Here is a 24,213-nt window from a genome sequence, read left to right on the forward strand (position 1 = left end):
GATGTGACTGTAGTATAAGGTGTGTGGTCTCATGTCTGATCACAATGTAATTATATCCAGTGATGTCAGTAATGGGGGCGGGGCTGTGACAACCTCTCAGACATGATATAGAGGATGGTTGTCAGCAGTAATAGATGGAATAGATGTGACTGTAGTATAAGGGGTGTGGTCTCATGTCTGATCACAATGTCATTATATCCAGTGATGTCAGTAATGGGGGCGGGGCTGTGACAACCTCTCAGACATGATATAGAGGATGGTTGTCAGCAGTAATAGATGGAATAGATGTGACTGTAGTATAAGGTGTGTGGTCTCATGTCTGATCACAATGTAATTATATCCAGTGATGTCAGTAATGGGGGCGGGGCTGTGACAACCTCTCAGACATGATATAGAGGATGGTTGTCAGCAGTAATAGATGGAATAGATGTGACTGTAGTATAAGGGGTGTGGTCTCATGTCTGATCACAATGTCATTATATCCAGTGATGTCAGTAATGGGGGCGGGGCTGTGACAACCTCTCAGACATGATATAGAGGATGGTTGTCAGCAGTAATAGATGGAATAGATGTGACTGTAGTATAAGGGGTGTGATCTCATGTCTGATCACAATGTAATTATATCCAGTGATGTCAGTAATGGGGGCGGGGCTGTGACAACCTCTCAGACATGATATAGAGGATGGTTGTCAGCAGTAATAGATGGAATAGATGTGACTGTAGTATAAGGGGTGTGGTCTCATGTCTGATCACAATGTAATTATATCCAGTGATGTCAGTAATGGGGGCGGGGCTGTGACAACCTCTCAGACATGATATAGAGGATGGTTGTCAGCAGGAATAGAGGGAATAGATGTGACTGTAGTATAAGGTGTGTGGATCTCATGTCTGATCACAATGTAATTATATCCAGTGATGTCAGTAATGGGGGCGGGGCTGTGACAACCTCTCAGACATGATATAGAGGATGGTTGTCAGCAGTAATAGATGGAATAGATGTGACTGTAGTATAAGGTGTGTGGATCTCATGTCTGATCACAATGTAATTATATCCAGTGATGTCAGTAATGGGGGCGGGGCTGTGACAACCTCTCAGACATGATATAGAGGATGGTTGTCAGCAGTAATAGATGGAATAGATGTGACTGTAGTATAAGGTGTGTGGATCTCATGTCTGATCACAATGTAATTATATCCAGTGATGTCAGTAATGGGGGCGGGGCTGTGACAACCTCTCAGACATGATATAGAGGATGTTGTCAGCAGTAATAGATGGAATAGATGTGACTGTAGTATAAGGTGTGTGATCTCATGTCTGATCACAATGTAATTATATCCAGTGATGTCAGTAATGGGGGCGGGGCTGTGACACCTCTCAGACATGATATAGATGGTTGTCAGCAGTAATAGATGGAATAGATGTGACTGTAGTATAAGGGGTGTGGTCTCATGTCTGATCACAATGTAATTATATCCAGTGATGTCAGTAATGGGGGCGGGGCTGTGACAACCTCTCAGACATGATATAGAGGATGGTTGTCAGCAGTAATAGATGGAATAGATGTGACTGTAGTATAAGGTGTGTGGTCTCATGTCTGATCACAATGTAATTATATCCAGTGATGTCAGTAATGGGGGCGGGGCTGTGACAACCTCTCAGACATGATATAGAGGATGGTTGTCAGCAGTAATAGATGGAATAGATGTGACTGTAGTATAAGGGGTGTGGTCTCATGTCTGATCACAATGTAATTATATCCAGTGATGTCAGTAATGGGGGCGGGGCTGTGACAACCTCTCAGACATGATATAGAGGATGGTTGTCAGCAGTAATAGATGGAATAGATGTGACTGTAGTATAAGGGGTGTGGTCTCATGTCTGATCACAATGTAATTATATCCAGTGATGTCAGTAATGGGGGCGGGGCTGTGACAACCTCTCAGACATGATATAGAGGATGGTTGTCAGCAGTAATAGATGGAATAGATGTGACTGTAGTATAAGGTGTGTGGATCTCATGTCTGATCACAATGTAATTATATCCAGTGATGTCAGTAATGGGGGCGGGGCTGTGACAACCTCTCAGACATGATATAGAGGATGTTGTCAGCAGTAATAGATGGAATAGATGTGACTGTAGTATAAGGTGTGTGATCTCATGTCTGTTCACTTATCGGACCAATATATGGAGGGTTAAATTAATTTATCAACCTATAGATCCCTATAAATAGGAATCCAAAAAATCCCTAATTTCCCATATATATGTTATCTTTATGGTGAACCCACAAGCTTTATTAAAGTAATTGTGCATAAACATATAATGAAAACTTCACGTAGATTAAAAATTAAGCAGGGCGGTAGCTTAGCCTTTGAACTAATATCTGTATACTGTGCATCAGGCCAGTGTACTCCAGCCTATTCGAATTGGCTATACTGGAGTGGAGATGCCCGGCGTGCCTGCAGTGCACGCTGAGCTATTTTCTAAGTCACCGCTTTGCTTTATATTAAAATTGAGTCCCTACTCTGCCCCCCTCGACATGTTTCGCTGCCTCTGCAGCTTTATCAAGAGGTAGCGGGCATATGAGCGCGGGCGTTCTCTAAGTTATATTTATAGATTACCTTGATGTTCGTTTGATATCCTGGCAGCCTATCGCAAAGTGCCTAACTCACTATTCGCATCATGATTGGACAAGACTATGATTGGCACCTCTGATAACCATTCAGAGGTAAGAGGATATCTACCAATCATGTACGGGTGTGTGCTTAGCTTCTCGGATTGGTTAGGAGACAGGTCCGTCATATGCGCATTCTCATCTGCGCAGTGGAAAAGATCTCGAGATTACGGACCTGCGCGATCTCGTCTGCGCTAGTACTTAGTTCCGTTTACCGGTAACAAGTCTCAATGCGCCTGCGTATCTCAGTATCTACGTAATCTGCGCGAATTTAGTATGCGCAAGAACTTAGTTTTTGAGGGCATTTTATCTCTTAGATATTCATTCATTATAGGTATTGGTAATTAATAGGAATCCAGATTATTATGTAGTGTCAAGTGGAATTTCTAAGATGTAATCCATTTTGTTCATTATATATAAGCAAAAAGGGACTTATCTTCAACTCTTGTGTGATACATCAAGTATGTATTTAAAAGTACTTTTTGATCTTATTGATTCTAAACTATATTAAGTACATTTTTTCTATATTAAGTACATTTTTTATTTTTTATTATTTTTTATATTATTATTAACTTAAAAGAGTGGAATTTTATGGAGAGGTCTTTATGAGAAAAGGATATTTGTCATTTTATCCTATATGGTACTACATGATTGTCCCTTTGATATCAAATTATAGAGGATTCCTACTACTTATTTTTCCATGTTATCTACCCTACTATATATTAGTTATTAAAATTTAATATCATCTTGTTAAACTTTTATAGCTCGTTATCATCGTGATCACCCACTGCCGAGGGCCATCCCCCAACCGGCAAACACACCGCACTAAAGTCCACCACATCCTGTTCCAGCAACCATGGTGAGTATTCATTTACAGTATGTAGTTTTGATTAAATTATTATTTACTATTTTGATTCCTCATTTATTTGTTGGTTGTGAATAGAGGTTAATTTCAGGCTTGCCTTACTGATAGTTATTATTGGTAATCATTTTATGGATTTCAAGGTGAGTATCATTATCTGAACATATTGGTTATAATTAGTGTATTTATAAGAAGATAAAAAACTTTTTTACAATTGATGGCTGGTCATAGAAAGGCTGTAAAGGTGAAACCCTCGTTAATACCCCGAGGGCTCAATGCTTTTAGTCTGTGTATCCACATTGCTTCCATTTTTAATAGTAATTTGTCAATATTACCCCCTCTTAGGCCCAACTTGGGTTTTTGGATGCCACAGAATTTTAATTCTGTCACATCTCCTTGGTGTATATCCCTTATATGTCTGGCTAATGGGGTATCTTTGCCTGTTCTTATTGTACTCATGTGCTGTGATATCCTTCGCCTGAGCTGTTGACTAGTTTTGCCCACGTAGATCTTGGGGCAACTGCACTCGGCCAAGTATATGACTCCTTCCGTTTGACAATTGATAAACTCTCTAATCTCAAAATTACGTCCGTCTACGGGATTTGTAAACTCTTTTTTCTTTGGTAGAAATTTGCAAAAAGTACATGACCCACACGGATAAGACCCTTTGGATCTATGTTCTAACCATGTGGTCTCTCTCTTTTCTGTATAGTGGCTTCTTACCAATTGCTCCCTAATGTTGCGTCCCCGACGATAAGTGACACTGGGATACGGGGTAAGTACCTCTTTTAACTCTGTATCGGCCAATAATATTGGCCAGTATGTTTTCAGTATCCTCATTACTTGTTGGTTATTCTGGTCAAAGGTTCCTATACAACGCACTAACCTTTGGTCCTGTGCTTGTATCTTTTCTTTCAATAGTTCTGATCTCGGGGTTGACCTTGCCCTAGCGAAGGCCCTGTGTAGGACCTTCTTGGGATACCCCCTTGTCACAAACCGTTGATACAACAGATTGCATTCTGCCATGAATGCCTCCTCACTTGAGCAATTCCTTCTTGCTCTCAAGTACTGGCCTATAGGGATGCCAGCTTTTAATGGTCGGGGATGATGGCTTCCCCAATGTAGAAAACTATTAGTAGAAGTCTCCTTTCTATAAATTTTTGTTTGAATGCTGCCTCCAGGTTCGAGAGAGATTTCCAAATCTAAAAAATTCAATGTGTTAGGGTGAATATCTGAGGTGAAGTGCATTCCGATTACATTGTGGTTGAGTGCCCTAACGAATTCATTAAAGTGGGTGACAGTGCTGCCCCAAAAAATCAAAATGTCGTCAATATAACGACCCCAAAATAAAATGTGCTGTGTGTATTCCCTATAAGTGTCCGAAAATACCACCGTGTCCTCCCACCAACCTAAAAATAAATTTGCAAAATTCGGTGCACATGCAGTGCCCATCGCTGTGCCTTTTATCTGTAAATAAAAGTGCCCATCAAAGGTAAAATAATTGTGTGTAAGTAAGAATGACAATAGTGAGATAACAAACTTATTGTGACTAGTGAATTGTGTTCCCCTAGTGCACAAAAAGTGATCAACCGCCTCGAGTCCCAATTGATGCTGTATATTCGTGTAGAGTGCTTCTACATCCAAACTAGCTATGTGTGTATTAGGCGGGAAGAAAATCTCCTCGAGCCTGGAGACAGCATCTCTTGTATCCTTGATGTGGGAGGGTAAGGAAGCAACAAAGGGAGCCAATATCTGATCGACGTACAGGCTGATGCCCTCGGTCAAATTGTCGTTGCCCGAGACTATGGGTCGTCCGGGCATGGGGTCTTTTTGTTTGTGCAACTTTGGTAAGGCATAAAAAGTTGCCAAGGTTGGTTTGTAATTCATCATCACTTTAAACTCTTGATCTGAAATCATTTTATCTTCTTTAGCTTTCATCAGAAGGTCTTTCAACTCTGTAACATACTGTTTAGTCGGATTGGTAGGTAAGCGTTTATAGGTATCTTTGTCTTTCAATAATCTAAGGACCATAGCTTTATAGTCTTCCTTGGACATAATAACAAGGTTTCCCCCCTTATCTGAGGGCTTAATTTCTATTCTGTCATTATCTTGCAGTTGTTGAAGTGCATCCCTTTCTCTTTTAGTTAAGTTATTGTTATATGATTTTGATGTTAATCCTGTTAGTTCATCACTGACCATTCTTACGAAGGTGTCAATATTACTGTATTGACTGAACGTGGGGGTAAGTTGTGATTTTGGCTTTAGGGACGTGAAAGGTGGAGACACTGCAGTTCTATTCCCAGTATCATTCTCATCAAGGAGATCTATCAGGTCTGTGACCACTTGTTCGTCCTGTCTTTGTGTAGAGTATCCCTCCCGGGCTCTATGTTTGTGCATTTTATGTAAAGCAAGCTTTCTCGCGAATAGATTGATGTCTTTTACCCAATCAAAGGAGTTGTACTTTGGAGTGGGGGTGAATGACAAACCCCTCTTCAATACCTCTAGTTGGTCTGGTGCTAGAACTAAGTTCGTAAAGTTACAAATCTGCATCTCTTGATCTTTAATCCTTAACGCGGATATGGTGGGTTCTGCAAATACCCCCATTTCTCTCTGTCCCTGAGCTGTATCCCCCCGCCTAAAAAATGGGGTGTGGAATCCTGATTGCCAGTGGTTATAGTGGTCATAGAACCTGGGATTGGTACTAGAACTTGTTGTTCTAGGGGGGATGGTTGTGCCAAGGAGGAGGGAGGCAATAGCGAGGGCACAGATATATTTGTGCCATTTACCCCTAGGGGTTGGGCTGTTAGACTTTGTGTCCATATCTGCTGATGTAAATTCTGGCTTGCTGGAGTACACTGCTGTGCTCCGCTAGGTTGTGGTGTTATAGTTTGACCCTTATTGGTAGAGTTATGTTGATATGTTTGATTTACACCACTCTTTGAATGATAATTAGGATTATTTCCCTGTGCTCCTCCTCTATTGTGACCTCCCCTGTTATATGATTTTTTCTGTGGTCTACGCTTTTTGTTTTTAAATTTATCCTGGTTTGGATAATAACCTTTGTTACTTGCTTGGTCTTCTGATTCTGAGATTTCTGACTCTGAAATGTCCGTATATTGATTATTTTGACTATAATAGTCTAAGCCTCTTTTGATGTAAATGAGCCCTGTTTCGAAGTCTCTCTTATCTCTCACGTATTGGGCGGGGCGGGGCGGGGCTGTGACAACCTCTCAGACATGATATAGAGGATGGTTGTCAGCAGTAATAGATGGAATAGATGTGACTGTAGTATAAGGTGTGTGATCTCATGTCTGATCACAATGTAATTATATCCAGTGATGTCAGTAATGGGGGCGGGCCTGTGACAACCTCTCAGACATGATATAGAGGATGGTTGTCAGTAGTAATAGATGGAATAGATGTGACTGTAGTATAAGGGGTGTGGTCTCATGTCCGATCACAATGTAATTATATCCAGTGATGTCAGTAATGGGGGCGGGGCTGTGACAACCTCTCAGACATGATATATAGGATGGTTGTCAGCAGTAATAGATGGAATAGATGTGACTGTAGTATAAGGGGTGTGGTCTCATGTCTGATCACAATGTAATTATATCCAGTGATGTCAGTAATGGGGGCGGGGCTGTGACAACCTCTCAGACATGATATAGAGGATGGTTGTCAGCAGTAATAGATGGAATAGATGTGACTGTAGTATAAGGTGTGTGATCTCATGTCTGATCACAATGTAATTATATCCAGTGATGTCAGTAATGGGGGCGGGGCTGTGACAACCTCTCAGACATGATATAGAGGATGGTTGTCAGCAGTAATAGATGGAATAGATGTGACTGTAGTATAAGGTGTGTGGTCTCATGTCTGATCACAATGTAATTATATCCAGTGATGTCAGTAATGGGGGCGGGGCTGTGACAACCTCTCAGACATGATATAGAGGATGGTTGTCAGCAGTAATAGAGGGAATAGATGTGACTGTAGTATAAGGTGTGTGGATCTCATGTCTGATCACAATGTAATTATATCCAGTGATGTCAGTAATGGGGGCGGGGCTGTGACAACCTCTCAGACATGATATAGAGGATGGTTGTCAGCAGTAATAGATGGAATAGATGTGACTGTAGTATAAGGGGTGTGGTCTCATATCTGATCACAATGTAATTATATCCAGTGATGTCAGTAATGGGGGCGGGGCTGTGACAACCTCTCAGACATGATATAGAGGATGGTTGTCAGCAGTAATAGATGGAATAGATGTGACTGTAGTATAAGGGGTGTGGATCTCATGTCTGATCACAATGTAATTATATCCAGTGATGTCAGTAATGGGGGCGGGGCTGTGACAACCTCTCAGACATGATATAGAGGATGGTTGTCAGCAGTAATAGATGGAATAGATGTGACTGTAGTATAAGGTGTGTGGTCTCATGTCTGATCACAATGTAATTATATCCAGTGATGTCAGTAATGGGGGCGGGGCTGTGACACCTCTCAGACATGATATAGAGGATGGTTGTCAGCAGTAATAGATGGAATAGATGTGACTGTAGTGTAAGGTGTGTGGTCTCATGTCTGATCACAATGTAATTATATCCAGTGATGTCAGTAATGGGGGCGGGGCTGTGACACCTCTCAGACATGATATAGAGGATGGTTGTCAGCAGTAATAGATGGAATAGATGTGACTGTAGTATAAGATGTGTGGTCTCATGTCTGATCACAATGTAATTATATCCAGTGATGTCAGTAATGGGGGCGGGGCTGTGACAACCTCTCAGACATGATATAGAGGATGGTTGTCAGCAGTAATAGAGGGAATAGATGTGACTGTAGTATAAGTTACCTACATAACATGTCCATTGATATAGGGGGGAGTGTATTGCTGCACCTTGTAACTGACTATTGCCTGTGACTGTAAACATTGGTCCAGCGATCAAAATAACCGAACCTGTTACCTAGTCACTTATTCTGTAACTGACCCCTTATTTCCAGGTACCTGAATGTATCTGCAGGTTTTGTTTACCCCTGAATGAATCGCGCTCTGTTCTCGTCTTAAAAAAAAAAAAAAAAGAAACATTATGTAAGTGTAGTCATTTGGTGGAGTTCACTGAACAGTCTTTCTCTATACATGTTGCACAACATGTGCAGATGTGTATTTTAGGTTTTTCATTCCTGAGATGAAAGCATTTTCCATCAAGATCAGAAGTCACAGGAATTAAGACATTATTATAGACATACAGTATGTACTATTATTATCTTCTCATGGGTCTGCGGTATGAAGTTATTCAGGGGCTAAGGCTATGACATTATTTAGGGATCTGCAATATAAATTTACTCAGAGGTTTGTGTTGTGGTATGGCAGTATTATTCAGGCAGTATGAAGGAGCATCACTGGATATAAATGCACTGTAATCACTTATATTGTCTTCTATACTTAAGGGACAGGCTGACAACATTATTGTTGTTAAATAAGTATTCCACAATTTAAAATGATCCCCTATTTACAGGAATCTAGGAACCCCACTAAACACCAAAATGGAAGTAAAAAGTCCCCCAAAGTAAAGGGAGTGGACTAGCACTCCACTCCTCTTTTTTTGTGGGGCACTGCTCCTTAGACCAGTGATTCCCAACCAGGGTGCCCAGGCACACTGGGGTGCCGTGGGATTTTGCCATCAAATGTTTATTTTTTTAATTTCCCGCCCGACCTGCATGCCTGTGACTCACAGTGAGTTAGTCGCAGGCTGAAAATGGTGCCCTGCTACACCAAAGAAGGGAACAACTCAAGAACTGGAAGCTGTAACGGATTCCCGTTCCAGCTTGCTTAAGGTACTGTACCCTTTCTACCCCTCCTTTACTTTGTTACTCCTTCTCAATCCTATTTTATCCCCCTTGTCATCCTTGTCCACCCCCTATCACCCCTGTTCACACCGCCCCCATCTCCCATGTCCACCCCTTCTGTCTCCCGTTCTACCCTTCTGTCATCCATATTCACCTTGGCCACCCCTCTGTCACCCCTGTCCATCCCCCTGTCACCCATGTTCACCCCCCTTATCCACCCCTCTGACCCCCCCCCCAGTCTACACCTCTGTCACCCCTGTCCACCCCCTATTTACCCCTCTGTCCCTTTGTCAACCCAGTCCACCCCTCTCTGTCATTCCTGTCCATCCCTCTTTTACCCCCTTGTCATCCTTGTCCACCCTCTGACCCCCTGTCTAGCATGTCCACCCTCCTGTCATCCATGTCCACCTTGGCCACCCCTCTGTCACCCATGTTTACCCCCCATTATCCAACCCCTCAGACCACATCCTTGTCACCCTCCCCCCTATTCACCCCTCTGTCCCTTTGTTATTCCTGTCCACCCTTCTGTCACCCCCCATCTGTCACCCATGTACACCCCTCTGTCACCCATGTACACTCTTCTACACCCATCTGTCACGCCCTACACCCCTCTGTCACCCCCTACACCCCCGTCACCCATGTACACTCTTCTACAGCCCTCTGTCACCCATGTACACCCCTCTGTCACTCATGTACACTCTTCTACACCCATCTGTCACCCATGTACACCCCTCAGTCACCCATGTACACCCCTCTGTTACCCTTGTACACTCCTCTACACCCCTCTGTCACCCATGTACACTCCTCTACACCCCTCTGCCACCCATGTACACTCCTCTACACCCCTCTGTTACCCATGTACACTCCTTTACACCCCCAACACCCCTCTATCATTCATGTACTCCCCTCTATCACCCCCTGCACCCCTCTGTCACCCATGTGCACTCTTCTACACCCCTCTGTCACCAATGTACACCCATCTATCACCATTGTACACTCCTATACAACCCCCTGCCACCCTTGTACACTCATCTACACCCCTCTGTCACCCATGTACACTCCTCCACACCCCTCTGTCACCCATGGACACTCCACTACACCCTTCTGCCACCCATGTACATGATTCTACACTCCTCTGTCACCCATGTACACCCCTCTGTCACCCATGTACGCTCTTATACACCCATCTGTCACCCATGTACACCTCTGTTTCCCATGTACACTCCTCTACACCCCTCTGTCACCCATGTACACTCCTCTACACCCATCTGCCACCCATTTACACTCCCCTACACCCCTCTGCCACCCATGTGCACTCCTTTACACCCCTCTGCCACCCATGTACACCCCTCTGCCACCCATGTACACCCCTCTACACCCCTCTGTTACCCATGTACACTCCTCTACACCCCCAGCACCCCTCTATCACCCCCTAAACCCATCTATCACCCCCTATGCCCCCTGTCATCCATATACACCCTTCTACACCCCTCTGTCACCCATGTACACTCATCTACACCCCTCTGTCACCCATGTACACTCCTCTACACCCCTCTGTCACCCATGTACACCCCTCTGTCACCCATGTACACCCATCTATCACCCATGTACACTCCTCTACACCCCTCTGCCACCCATGAACACTTCTCTACACCCCTCTGCCACCCATATACACTCTTTTACACCCCTCTGCCCCCATGTACACCTCTCTGCCACCCATGTACACCCTCTACACCCCTCTGTTACCAATGTACACTCCTCTATACTCCTCTGTTACCCATGTACACTCCTCTACATCCCCAACACCCCTCTGTCACCCATGTATACCCCTTTATCACCCCCTACACCCCTCTGGCACCCCCTATGCCCCCCTGTCACCCATGTACACTCTTCTACACCCCTCTGTCACCCATGTACACCAACCTAGCACCCATGTACACTCCTCTACACCTCTCTGCCACCTATGTACACCCCTCTACACCCCCTGTCATCCATGTAATCCCCTCTGTTACCCATGTACACTCCTTTACAGACCTGTAACCCATGTACACCTTTCTAAAATCCTCTGTTACCCCCTGTACACCTATATGGCCCTGTACTTGTAAAAGGGGAATCTGGAGGCTGAAGCTGGAAAAGTGTGGAGCCTAAAAGGGTTTGTTTTGCAGGTTTTACTGTGAAGAGTTGTGGCTGGAAGAAATTGACATGATGGCCCGGACCAGATGGAGAAGAAAAGAGTTTTTTTTTTTTTTTAATGCTTGTCAACTTCAGTAGGGGTGCCCCGTGAAAATGTTTTTTTTTCCCAAGGGATGCCCCGAGCCAAAAAAGATTGTGAAACACTTCCTTAGACAATAAATGTAGTGTTGCTTGCAAATGTGTATTGTGTTATTGAACAGTGTTTAAGAATATTAAATATTAGAGATTAAAAATTTGGCCGATTTGCCGAATTTTTCCCCAAAATTTAGTTCGGTCCAAATTTATTTGCGGCAATTCTCTATTAAAAACGGCTATTTCTGGCCTACAGTGGGGTGTACAACACTTTGCTTTGCTGTAACACGCATAGGGTGTGTGCTGGGTTAGTGAAATAATGCTGTTATTCAAGTATGACATGCAGATCAGAGGCGTCGCTATTAGAATCACTGTCAGAATCACTGCAGAGCGGCACAATGACAGAGTCTGGAGGTGGCATCAGTATGAGGAGACCATATAGTGGCTGAATGACACAGCGTGGAGGTGTCGTCAGCATGAGGAAAACATATAGTGGCTGAATGACACAGCCTGGAGTTGGCAGCAGCATATAGTGGCTATGCATTACGTAAAACTTAACTTTTAATAATATGCTTAGGATAAAATATATGTACCCAAATTTTTTTTTTTTTATTAAAAAAAAAAAGGAAAGGTGTGCAAAAAATACCATGTGCCACCTACAACATCAAGTATTGATGTGATGCAAAGACCTCTAAAGGTGGAAGGGAACAACGTATGGTCCATTGTAACCGGTGGGGGTAAAAACTTCCCTCTCGCCCTATTAATTCCCTTCTTGGCAAGTGTTACTCACCCTAAAAAGGGCGGCCCCACAGAGGAAACTCTCTAGGTACTATTTCCACCTAAAAACCCTTGGAAATGGCAGTGTTTGTAGGGGAAAATAGGGAGAGTTTCTTGTGTGGGGCTGCCCTTTTTAGGGCGAGTAACACTTTCCAAAAAGGGAATTAATAATGCGAGAGTAGGGCCTTACAGGGGAAGTTTTTACCCCCACCGGTTACAATGGTCCATACGTTGTTCCCTTCCACCTTTTAGAGGTCTTTGCATCACATCAATACTTGGTGGTGTAGGTGGCACATGGTGTTTCTTGCACACATTTCCTTTTGTTTGATTTCATTTTGTTTTGAGTACATATATTTTATCCTAAGAAAAGTTAAGTTTTAGCTAATGCATATGCTCAATGCTTACTTGTGGTCTGATGGCGAGGAATGTCTGTAACTGGGGAGCAGCACCTTAAACATGTTTTGCCCTATCCATATTTGTGAAGTGTTGGTGTGGCACTATGGTCAATCTACTCTGATGCATCAGGCAATGGTGGGTGGAAATCCTGGCTGATCCATGCCTGATTCATTTTCACAAAGGTCAGTCTCTCCGCATTTTTCATGGACAGACGAGTTCTCCTTAGGGTTACTATGGCTCCTGCTGCACTAAACAACCGCTCTGATGGCACACTACTGGCGGAGCAAGACAGCTTTTCAAGGGCAAACTGCTAGTTGTGGCCACAAATCAAGTTTAGCTTCCAAGAAGTCCAGCGAATCTTCAAGGTGTGTTGGCATGGTCATGTCAAGGTATGCCATCACCTGCTGGTTCAGGTCCTGCTCCAGGTCTACCTGCTGATGATGAGTTGCTTCACTATGTGGGTGAAGAAAGGTACTCATCAGCGACTGTAGACTCAGGTTGCTGCTGATGGAGCTGTTACTGCTCCTTCCACCCCACCCCTCCCCAGCAGCTATGGCAGTGGAAGGTGAGTGCAGAGGGGCCCCCGAGTTAGACCTGTGAGAGGATGGACGATAGCACAGATAGGCATCGGCCAACTGACTATGTAGGATGTCTCTGTAGTAGGTCAGTTTCTCCTCCCTCTCAGTGGGTGGGAAAGAGGCCCCATTTAGTGTCAGTAGCGAGGGTCCAGTAAGGTGGAGAGCCAGAAGTCATCCCGCTGCCGAATGGTGACAATTCGGTGGTCACTACGCATGCAAATTAGCATGTGTCATGACATTTGTGCAAGTGACTCAGAGGGACTCCCTGCCTCCATCTCCACTGCATACTGCTAAGGTGTGTCTGGGTCCTGTGCTTGCCTTCCTCGTAACCCTCTAGCTGCTTCTGTTCCACCTCTCCTGTCAGATGACTAGAAAACCTACACATTTTGGAAAACCTAAACTGTGCTCCACTGTGTCTCTCCTCCTCCTTCTCCAGTTCAGCCCCCACAGGGCTCATGTGGCTGTACAATGTAGGCAATGTAGACAATGTCAACTATCCGCGTCTGAAGCGAGGAGATGTCACAGTACAAAGTCGCTAATACCAGAGAGAATTGTCATAGAGAGGAGCCAAAGGTTCAGAAAGCCAGATATAACAAATTCATAAGACAGCTAGCTAGAGTACAAACTGAGGTCTGTAGCAAGCACTGACTGGGAGTAGACTGCCAGCTTATATGGAGCCAGAACAGGTGCTGCAATCAAGGTCAGTTGACCAGTCCAGACAGCCGGGTGTAACCCAGCAACAAAAAACAACAAAGAAGCTGTCAGAATTTTTTAACTCTATAGGTTCTGACAATGTTCTTCCCATTGTCAGTTGCCATGGTTCCCATTTCCAGTTTTCGTGGAGTAAGCCATGATTCAATTTCTTTATGAATGACTTTTAGCAGTTCCTCCCCTGTGTGAATCCATTCGCCAAGGCAAACCATGTGAAGAACAGCGTGACACCGCCGTGGCCTGCACACATGGTATGCTCGAGGGGCACCGAGACTTGTCCGTGCAGTGGAGGCTGAGGAGATGGTGGAGGATGAGGAGGCAGAGTCCCACACTGTCACAGGACCTGAGAGTGTGGAGGCGGAAGTGGCGTGACCTGTCCAAGTTGCTGTTGTGGCTGTGCAAGAACCACATTCACCCAGTGGGCTGTAAAGGACATGTATTGTCCTTGACCGTAGTTAGAGCTCCACAAGTCGGCGCTGCCGTGCACTTTGGTACACACCGACAGGCTCAAGGACTGGCCCACCTTCTGTTCCACAAAATTGAGCTGGGCTGGTACTACCTTCTTCGCAAAGAAATGACGGCTTGGGACTCTCTACCACAGCTCGGCACAAGCCATCAGTTCCCTGAAAGGTAACCAGTCCACCATTTGAAAAGGGAGGGACTGCAGCACCAGCAACATGGACAGGATCACATTCAGCTTCTGCGCCATTGGATGAGTGGGCGCATACTGTTGTCTCTTGGACATGGCTTTGCCGATGGATTGCTGGAGGAGCAGGAGCATCTGGAGCGACAGAAGATGGGTATGACACACAGCTCCCTTCGGCTGAGGTGGTGGAGCCTTGGCTGGCTGAAACAGGGAGCGTGCACTGGGTGATGCAGCAGGCTGGACCACCACATCAGAGCCACGGTTCTGCCACACTATTTTATTGTGACACTGCATATGTTGACGCAGGGCCGTGGCCACGCTTCACCTTCTGCCGACACATCTTTCATGTGGCCATGTTAACCTACTCTAGATGTTTGATGAAAAACTGCCACACCGCTGAGTAGCTGATTTTCCCATCAACAGTCCGCACTGATTGACTGCTACTGCCGCCGACTCCAGGAACCCCTGTTCCACTACCTCCCCGGAAGGTAGGCTGCCGCGAAGCAGGTGGTCTACCCCAGGCACGTTTGGCTCCAGACTTTCCACTTCTGCCACCATACTGACTGCCAACCATGCTACCACCTTGCTGGCTCAGCTGCTGCCTCACAGGCAACCTGCAACCCTCTTCTCCTGATAATGATGAAGCCCCTTCTGCACCTTGCTCTCAAGTGCAATTGGCTTCATCATCATCGAGTTGTGTCTGCATGTCATTGATGTCCTCCTCAGGTTCCTCAACAGTGTCTGCTTCAGGAGTCTGAACACTCGCAACACCACCTCCCATACCACTCTCCTCATCACTACTTGCCCGCCTAGCGGAGGAAGCGGCAGATGTCTCCTCCACTTGTTGGCTGGGCAGTAGCTGCTGACTGTCCTCTAGATCGTCCTCACTAAATAGTGGAGCTGACCCCACAGCATAAGATACTTCTGTGGAGGATGGAACAGCATAGGACAGAGGCAATGGGAGGACAGGGACTGCTCCCGGGCCATGCCAACTGTGGGTTGCTGGTCGAGACACGACCGCTAGCTGATACCGGGAGCTCAGACCTCTCGCTGCGACTCCTGCTGCCTCTTACCCCTAGCCTGCTGCAACCTCTGCCTGATGAATTTAGGCCTCTGCCACTCCTCTGTGCACATCCTGGCACTTCTCTGCCTGACATACTTAGTGCGTATATGAGGGGAGTACAATACGCTCCACTATGCTTAAAACAGTATTTGTCTACAATATGTATGTGGTATGCAGTACTTACGAGGGGAGGACAATGCGCTTCAGTATGCTTAAAAAAGTATTTGTGACACCAGACAGTGAGTACTTTTGCCTGGCCTTTCACAGTATCTAGGCCCTTGAGACTTTAACAGGAACAAAATAGTACACCACTTAGATTTAAGTATGTGGTATGCACTTATGAGGGGAGGACAATGCGCTCCAGTTCGCTGTGTACTACACTCAAAATTTAACTTTCTCTCTCAGTCTCACTCCCTTCCCTATCAGTGCTTCTAGGCAGGATTTGTGCTTGAGCTGAATCTCTGTTGCTCTGTGCAACACACTGTGCAACACATTGCTCTCTGTCCCTCTCTGTAATAGAACACTGTATTGACTGGGAGGTGAATCGCTGCAGTAAGAATGCTTTTCTGTGCAACACACACTGCTCTCTGTCCTTCTGTGCAACAGGACGCTGATGTGACTAGGAGGTGAAACGCTGCTGGAATAAAGCTTTTCCGGCAAACACACAGTGCTGTCTGTCCCTATCTATCTCTCTGCTATGAAAGGCTAAAGTGACTGGCCGCAATATGGCAGCCGATTATATAGGGCTGTGACATCACAGGGGTGACTGGCTGCTGATAAGTTACATGCTGCATGTGATTCTGGGTCATCCTGCCTACCCTTGTTCCTGCCTTCCCAGGATTCCTTGCCCGATGTCCTCACATGTGGATCCACCATTTTAGATGCCCTGGAGCCTGGACCGCACTAAATGGAGTTTAATGAAGCGATTTGCGGGATCGAATATAATTTTTCTTGAAATTTGTAACGAATTTGGATTCATCAGATACGATTCACTCATCCCTAATAAATGTGTAAGGTAGGCTGGGTGTGGTTAGGGAGCGTGACTGAGGGAATTGTTGGGGGGTATGGCTAAGGGTGTGGTTAGGGTGTGGCTTTTTGTGTGCACACCCAAATGCAATAGGCTGTGCATGCTTGTAGTGCTGTGATAAGTAATCGTAATGCCAGTAAGTACCTTCTAAAGTCTTTGAAGTATATTCACCACAGTTAGTCAAGCTGTGAAGACCCTTCTCAGTAGAATGTATTTTATTTGGACTGTATGTATCTCTCTAAGTAATAGGAAAAGTGCTATAGCATAATCATGGACTTTGCTTCAATACTATGACTATTAAAGCAACTAAATGGAACTGTATTTAAAATTCAAGCATCCATCCTAAAGACTGTGTAACTTCATTACCCTGTGCTATAAGTAGTTTTATGCAGGGGTCAAGTCCTGGGAAAAAAAATTGTGGGAACTCACCCAAGATATCCACTCAAGGGATGGTCCTGCAGGACTTCAGCTAATGGTAACAGTGTTCCTGCTGTGGAAAAAGTGAAGGAACTCAGTTCCCACGCGTTCCAGTAGGACTTGAGCCCTGGTTATATGGATCTTCATGTTCTATATGGATCTTCTATGGATCTATATGCATAACAGTCTGTCATATATGCACAGGGGACCAATTTCCCAGTAGCACAGGAGAAGTAACAATGGAGTTTCTTCAAAAGTAAAACATAACCTTTATTAATTACACATCCAAAACACCCTATAGAGCATCAGTTCCCAACCTGGGTATAAGTACCCCCAGGTGTGCTTAGCAGTTCTCCTAGCGGTACACACAAAAAAATCTGTAATGGTGGCCGCAGCTACTGGTCACCGCTTATAAAGTTGCCATGCTGCCACTTTAAGAGAAATAAACAGAGGCTGCTGGTACAAGCTGATGTCACTGCTCTGGGGAGCAGAGCAGGAGGGGGGGCAAAGGAGAAGCGTGGGCACTGGGCTGCTGTGGAGGGTAACTCCTGCATCAGGTTCGGTGCTCCACTTCTCCTCATGACCAGGGACCTACTGCTATGGGACATAGTTGTAGGTCCAAGGCCGGAGGAGAAATCCAGCACCAAAGTGGGGCAGTAAGAGACCTTTAACAATATGGGGGCTGTGTGGGGGGAGTGTAGGGTCTACAAGTATATGGGGACACAGAGGGGGGCATATAACTATACGGGGGGCACAGAAGGAGCATACAACTATGTGGTGACAGTGTGGGGGTCTACAACTACATGGGGGCAGAATAGGGTGCCTTTAACTATATGGGGGAAGTGTGGGGGCCTACAGCTATGAAGTGGATATATTTTAGGAAATTGAGAACCATTGCTATAGAGTCTTTTAGAATACCACTACCCTGTCTTTCTATAACATCAGTTGTCACTTTACGGCTCGCATAGGTTAGATTTCTGGATTTAAGACCCAACTGGCAGAAAGCAAATGACAGCGGTTGTGTAATTCTGATGACTTTAGTATTTGCTTTTATCTCTTGTATAAAAATATTATAATATTTTCTTCCTAGTCACTGGTCGCAGATAGTGGGAGTGTTACCATTAATAAACTGCACACATTTCCTGCTGGAATAGAAACGTTTTTTCTGGGTTCTGTTTGCAGTTTTGGCACTGCTCATCCACCACCCACTTTAGAGGAGCATAGCCCCCAGCTCTCAGGCTGTGGCTCAAACAGCTGTATGTGACTGGCAGCTGTCCTGACTTCTGTCTATACTAGCACTGGCACCGCCTCGGTTCTTTCAGGTCACACACAAGGGCTCCACAGAATTCAGTTTTTTTCTTATTTATTCGCTCTCCCCCACCTTGACCAATTCTTGGATCAGGATGCTGCAGATGGAAGAAATTAAAGGCGAGGAGAAAATATCTGTTTACCTTGCCTGAAAAAAATCTTCTGAAATGGAAACAGGTTGACAGGAAGATTTATTTCTTATGCAAATAATGGACTTTTATATAAACTGGAAGATTCTGGAGAGGGGGGTAGCAAACAGCTGTAATGAGTTTGCAAGAGGTTGAACTCAATATATTTATGTCTTTACAAATAAGAATTAAAGGAGTTATCCAGGATTAGAAAAAACAGAGATAATTTCTACAGCACCACACCTGTCCTCAGGTTGTGTGAGGTATTACACATTGGCTACATTCACTTTAATAGAGCTGAGCTGCAATATCACACACAACCTAAGGAGAAGTGTGGTGCAGTTTTTGTTTTGTTTCTGTTTTTTTAAGAAATGACCTCTTTTTTTCTAATCCTGAATAACCCCTTTAATCCCAAACCTCAGTTTCCGAACATACATTTCTGAAAAAGCTTGGTGGCATCTAATATGGACTGCTGCTTCATGGGATGTCACTCAGCTCTCCCTGGATCCAAAACTCCAAATCTGTCTAGTAAGGCTATTTTCCCACACAATATTTCTGGCAGTTCAAAAAACGGCCATTCTTTTTTGCTTTTGTAAAATGACCCAGTGTTCAAGCACACATTTATTTATACATTATACTCTAGGGAACTAAACCCATAGCCCATCCTTTTCCTCTCCCCAACCTATGTATTTGCCTAAATATCATTCATTAGCTATATAGAGCAGTTTCCCCTCTTTCAGTTGTCACTTACATGCAGCGAGTGAGAAAACAATGTCATCCAGCCATCCACTCTGTCTCTGTCCATGTCCCTCTTGGAAAGCAGCCTCCACCCTCCTGAGAGACCCAGATCACATGATTTCTGCCCTGCATCGGTAAGCCATGCTTCCTTTAGTGCTGAGAGCTGGGAGGTGTGTGCAGCCTCAGTCAATCACACACTGAATCTCTCTGCTCACAGAGCAGGAGGGTGGTGTCTGCTCTCAGAAAGGGAGCTGGATGGCAGTGAGAGCAGAGCTGCAATGGCTGCTGGGAAATGTATTATTCATGTTGAAGGTGGAGGGAAGAATGGCAAAGAATATCAACCAGCCAGAGAAGACAACAGGGCCACAGGAGCCGTGTACTGTATGTATATTTCTACTTTAATGGAGCACACCTTTAAGCGTCGGGTCCTTTTTTTAAAAAGAGGAATCTTTTCACCAAGAGACACACTTGGGAAACAAAAACCCAGCACTCCAAGTGTAGGAAAAATTAACCTTTAATCCATGTCATTTAAAAATATTCAGATGAGCCATACCATATATATATATATATATATATATATATATATATATATATATATAAAACCAATAACATAACCACACACCAAACCATATCAAGGAATGTCAAAACACTTTAGTTTTTAATGTATGGTTAGTCTAATTATTTTTAAAGGACATGGATTAATCTGTCTGGGGTTTAAGAATCTAGTGGTCCAGTCTGAGGTCTGAATGAAGTTAGTGATCATGGTCTGGGGTTTGATAATTTAGGGGTATGGTAACATATCAATGCTTAGTGGCTTGTTAAATTGTTCCTAAACTTATAAGGGTAGGGGCACATTTGATGACCTAGTTGTATTTTATTTTACAACTAGCTGAATACCCGGCGTTTTTCCTTCCTAATCCTTGTTGGGGAGGAAAATATCCCGACCTCCTATCCCGTCGTCATATCTCGACCTCATATGACATCCTCACATCTTGTCCTCATCTCCCGACCTCCTATCCCATCCTCATAGCCCGTCCTCCTATCCCGACCTCCTATCTCGACCTCCTATCCCGACCTCCTATCTCGACCTCCTATCACGACCTCCTATCCTGACGTCCTATCCTGTCCTCCTATCTCGACCTCCTATCTCGACCTCCTATCCTGACCTCCTATCCCGTCCTCCAATCCCGTCCTCCTATCACGACCTCCTATCCTGACCTCCTATCCCGTCCTCCTATCTTGACCTCCTATCTCAACGTCCTATCCCGTCCTCCTATCCTGTCCTCCTATCTCGACCTCCTATCCCGACCTCCTATCATGTCCTCCTATCCAGTCCATCTATCCCGACCTCCTATCCCTTCCTCCAATCTCGACCTCCTATCTCGACCTCCTATCATGACCTCCTATCACGACCTACTAGCTCGTCCTCCTATCCCGTCCACATATCCCGTCCTCGTATCCCGACCTCCTATCCCGACCTCCTATCCTGACCTCTTATCCTGACCTCCTATCTTCCTATCCCGACCTCCTATCTTCCTATCCCGATGCGTACGGAAGTTATGTGAGAACATACATTTCCCATTGATTTGCATGGGACATTAAACAAAAACCCTGACCCTCACAAATGGGGGTAGTTAAGGGTTAAATTAACTATACTATATTTTAAGTGGACATATAAGTGACATGTGACCAAGTATTATCGAAATATCTCCAGCCGTTTGGAAGTTATGCAGTAACATGTATTTCCCATTGACTTGTATGGGACTTTAAACATAAACACCGCCCCTGGCAAATGGGGGTGAGTAAGGGTTAAATCACCTATCCTATGTTTGTTGTTGACATATAAGTAACATGTGTGCCAAGTTTCATGTTAATATCTTTAGCCGTTTGGACGTGATGCTGGAACATACACACATACATACATACATACATACATACACACACACATACATACACACACACACACGTTGAGTTTTATATATATAGATGCAGGAAAGGGAATCATTCACTTAAAGGAGTTTTGTAGTCCAAAGGATAGGGGATAACTTATAGATTGCGGGGGGTCCCAGCAGGGGCATCTCCTGAATGGGGCCCCGGCAGTCTGCTGGAAGGGGGTGTGCTGACCCCGGCACGGATCAGTGTCTGGCATGCCCCCTTCATGTATCCCATACAGATACATAGAGGGGGCATGTCTGCTACATCTTCCTGAGGGGGTCAGAATGCCTGCTTCTGGCAGACTGTCAGGGCCCTGTTCAGGAGATCACGGGGGTCCCAGCGGTAGGATCCCCCGTGATCTATAACTTATCCCCTATCCTTTGGATAGGGGATAAGTTATATTTCACTGCACTACTCCTTTAACTTTCACATGGAGCTAGTAAGTGTTCATGCTTGAAGAAGCTTGTCATGTTACACCCCTGATATTCAGATTTCACAGCAATCAAGGACACTTAATTTAAAGCTGAATGGTGTACTCTGGTGGAAAACTATTTTTTCCATATTAACTTGCTCCAGAAAGTTGAACAGATTTGTAACTTAGGAAGAAAAGTTCTTCCTGAATTGGAGGTTTTCTTGCCGAGCGGAGGATCGGGTGAGCTGACAACCCTTGTTACTATACAAGATTTGTAACTTACTTCTATTTAAAAATCTTTATCCTTCCAGTACTTATCAGCTGCTGTATACTACAGAGGAAGTTGAGTTGTTCTTTTCTGTCTGACCACAGTGCTCTCTGCTGACACCTCTGTACGTTTCAGGAACTGTCCAGAGCCGGAGCAAATCCCCATAGAAAACCTATCCTGCTCCGGACAGTTCCTGACATGAACAGAGGTATCAGCAGAGAGCACTGTGGTCAGACAGAAAAGAACTACAAAACTACCTCTGGAACATACAACAGCTGATAAGTACTGGAAGGATTAATATTTTTTAATAGAAGTCATTTACAAATCTGTTTTACTTTCTGGCACCAGATCATTTGAAAAAAATTGTTCTCCACTGGAGTAGGGTGTTGTACCTTTAGGGTCTACTCCCACGTACAGTATTCTGCGCAGATTTGATGCACAGAATTTTCTCCTGCAGATTTTAATGTAAACTAATGAAATAAAGGAGGTCCCAGCACTCACCGATGCAAGCAAATGGATGATTTATTGTATATCCAAGTAACAGGACGCGTTTCGGCACTTAGCCTTCCTCTGCTGTACTCTGACAGCAGAGGAAGGCTAAGTGCCGAAACGCGTCCTGTTACTTGGATATACAATAAATCATCCATTTGCTTGCATCGGTGAGTGCTGGGACCGCCTTTATTTCACTACATTACTTCTCTCCTCGTGCACCACCACCATTCAGATAGTGCCGACCATTGCCCTACTATTCAATGTAAACTAAATGACTTGAAATCCTGCGCATCAAATCCCCGAAGAATACTGTACGTGTGAATAGACCCTAAAGGTACAACACCAGTCATCCAATAATGTTTTATGGGTGACTTCATCTATTCCGATGGTTATAAATTGTGTGTCCTTTCTCAACGAAATGTCATACCACAGATGTCTTGCCAAATGCCCTGTTCCATTATTTCTTTTCCTCCAGTTTGCCATTGGGTTTATCATCCCTGGTTCATATATTCTGATCGCTGAGCGATGTTTGTTCAATCAAACTTTCATCATTCGCTATGTTTGGCCTGTATACACCTCTCCATTCTTATGATCAGTTTCCGTATGGCAACAATCTGATCCTCTGAGAATATTATCTTTATGGATGACCTCTTTAAGTCTTTCCCTTGTTTTTATCATCGTTGTGTAACCACAGTTCCTGCCGCCTCTCTTTCTATTTCAGACTCCGTCTTTCGTGTCTTTCTCCATTACATGGAAATGACATTTAACCACATAAAAGAAAACATTGCTTCTGATTTCATTTCCACCCGGCCTCTGCCCGGGAGAAGGAATTTACTGTACTAATATTCCATGAACGAATAACTGGAGTCACGCCAATCCCAAGTCCGGCCGTCCCACGTCCCATCTGTCTCATAAAACAGGAGAATCGGTCCTAGATTATAATAAAACATTCTTATCAATTGCACAATGTGGGCACAAGACTGTGTTTTATAAAAGCACCTCAACAGGGGGTCTGTCCAGCTGTTACATAAGTTCATCTAAACGATGTTCAGCTAATGCTGTAAAAGATGGTGAAACATGTGAAAAGTAAGTGACCCCCCCCCCCCCCCCCAAAAGGCTAGAGATGCAAGTCTTGCCCATGGATTTTTCACAGATGTATATCTTATGTCCCTTCTCAGATCAGAGAACCTAGGGTACTAAAGTGATGGGCATGTGTGCCAGGCTATTTTCCAGCCTCATGAATAAAGAGACTCTTTAGTAGGCACGGTAACCAATAGTGGGGCAGATTTGCTGTTCAGGACTGTAGGAAATCTGAGTCATACTCCTTATATTAGCTGTAATGTGTATCAGGATGGGATTGTGAGATATTCTGCAGAGGCTGGAGAACATTCAGATAAAACCAGTTTGCAGCAGATGTAGGAGGATGTTGTAAAACAACAGGAAAAGAAATAGTATTTTTAGCTTTTCCTATTTTCCCTTCCTTAATAATAATAATTGTCAGACATTACAAAGTCGCACATAAGCCGCAGTGAGTCACAGGACAGGGGGCAGTGAGTCGCAGTTATGGCTTTTCATGGTTAGCATTAGCCCCTGGTTAGGACAAGTCTATACAGTTCTAAAGAAGACTACAGAGCATCCCCCCTCCCAAAAAAAAATAATTC

The 24,213-nt window shown here is 44.5% G+C and overlaps 1 protein-coding gene across 6 annotated transcripts in view; it reads left to right on the plus strand.

Moving 5' to 3' along the window:
• The window catches only part of PDE6H (phosphodiesterase 6H), a 239,388-nt gene that overhangs the window by 111,829 nt on the left and 103,346 nt on the right, over nt 1-24,213 (plus strand). Inside the window, exon 2 of one of the 6 annotated variants that reach the window (XM_056525085.1) lies at nt 4,248-4,310. The exons of the other annotated variants lie outside the window; for them this stretch is intronic. The gene's annotated coding sequence lies outside the window, so the exon portion shown is untranslated. The remainder of the gene's footprint in view (nt 1-4,247; nt 4,311-24,213) is intronic. 6 annotated transcript variants of the gene reach the window in all.

This window comes from Hyla sarda, chromosome 6 (assembly GCF_029499605.1).
Source record: "Hyla sarda isolate aHylSar1 chromosome 6, aHylSar1.hap1, whole genome shotgun sequence".
Taxonomy (NCBI): domain Eukaryota; kingdom Metazoa; phylum Chordata; class Amphibia; order Anura; family Hylidae; genus Hyla; species Hyla sarda.